The sequence below is a fragment of the Populus euphratica genome, unplaced genomic scaffold, assembly GCF_000495115.2.
Source record: "Populus euphratica unplaced genomic scaffold, PopEup_1.0 scaffold5475.1, whole genome shotgun sequence".
In the NCBI taxonomy this organism is placed as follows: Eukaryota; Viridiplantae; Streptophyta; class Magnoliopsida; order Malpighiales; family Salicaceae; genus Populus; species Populus euphratica.
Window position 1 is genome coordinate 622 of NW_011505251.1, and position 1,473 is coordinate 2,094.

At 30.3% G+C, this 1,473-nt stretch overlaps 1 long non-coding RNA gene across 1 annotated transcript; it reads right to left on the reverse strand.

Moving 5' to 3' along the window:
• Positions 1–297: 297 nt before the first annotated feature.
• On the reverse strand, positions 298–536 carry LOC105120201 (uncharacterized). The gene is made up of 2 exons (XR_841268.1): positions 461–536; positions 298–354 (listed from the first exon to the last, which is right to left on the reverse strand). It is a non-coding gene; the product is annotated as an uncharacterized LOC105120201 (long non-coding RNA).
• Positions 537–1,473: the final 937 nt, after the last annotated feature.

Sequence of the window (1,473 nt, forward strand, 5' to 3'; positions counted from 1 at the left end):
TAAAACTCCTTTTCATCCTAAAGTTACCGAGCATAATAACAAATGAACTGCATTCTAATCTTGCTCGCACTGAGGTAGATATGGCGATCCATGTTAAGTAACTCCAGCTTTAATGAACACCAAAGAATCGAAAAAAAAGTTGTCCTTATTGGCAGACCTTTAGTTGTATACGAATAGATTGATTTTCTTGAATTATGTACTCCATAACATTTTTCATCTCATTAATTTGTGTTCTGTATTTTTTGACTTTACCTCTATGATCATAGTTGACGACATAATTTGTGTTTTTTTTTTTTATGACTTTACCTCTATGATCATGATATCGTCCATATTTTGAGAGCACTAACAATAAGCCTTATTCTATTAGGTGGTTACAAGCAAGGTTTCAAGATGTCAAGGTTTATGAAACCTTTGTATAAATCTCTTCATGTAATCATAAGTGTAGGTTTAAAGTTTAAACGTTAATATATGTGTTCTAAGCTTATGAATAAGTGGGAACATCATGCTTTTAAATAGTTCATAATTTATATGTTAAAGTAAACACAATTTTAAAGGCCAAAGGAACTTCAAGCAAAGAGATGTCAAGAAGGTTTCAAACTTCAATTTAGACCAATTACAAATTTATTGCTTGACAATTCAAACATCCAATTTAAAGTACCACAATTAGCTAATGAATTTTGTGGAGAAGAAGGTGACGATGGCGATATTAGTATTGGTTCGATTAGAAGATAGTGATAATGATAATAATAATTATAGCAGCAATTGTAACAAGCACGATGACAAGAAGGCAATGGTAGCATGCTTGTAGGATACCTGGTGATTTGAAGAGACAGTGACATTAGAGGCCATAACAGTGGTGATGATAGTAAGGGAATGGATGAGTGGTGTTCGCAAGAGATTTGAATCTCCATATAAAATACTCTCCATTCCCATAAGGTGAAACTAGTTTTCTCAAGAGTAACTAAATTTGTAAATCTATAGTAAAAATATTTCTAACTGGCTGATTTTTCTGTGTTATCAAATTGTAAAATAATGCAAAACCGTCTTGATGAGTATTTCTAATGTGAAAATTTTTATTGGATCCCTCTGCTAATATAATACCGCGTTGTAAATTTTTATTTTATACCAACTCTATGTTGTTTAAAATTAAGAATTGATCAATGAAATATGTTGGAAAAAAATTATTCACTTTGATTTCATTGATCAATCCTTAATTATTAACTTTAACAACATTAAATGACTTAAGAGTTGTTAGTAAATAAAAACTTATAATAAAAAGACAATACAATATCATGTTGATAGAGGGTAATAGAACATTTTCTAGGCGAAAGCTCGTATTAATAGTGTCTTGACACTTACTAAAGCTCTGTATTTCTCAATTGAGTGAAAGTGAAAAGATATTTAGTTTTATGGGTTGCTAGTCGACAAGTTTGATTTCAAATCCTAAGATTAAAGTGGAAGTTAAGTATATTT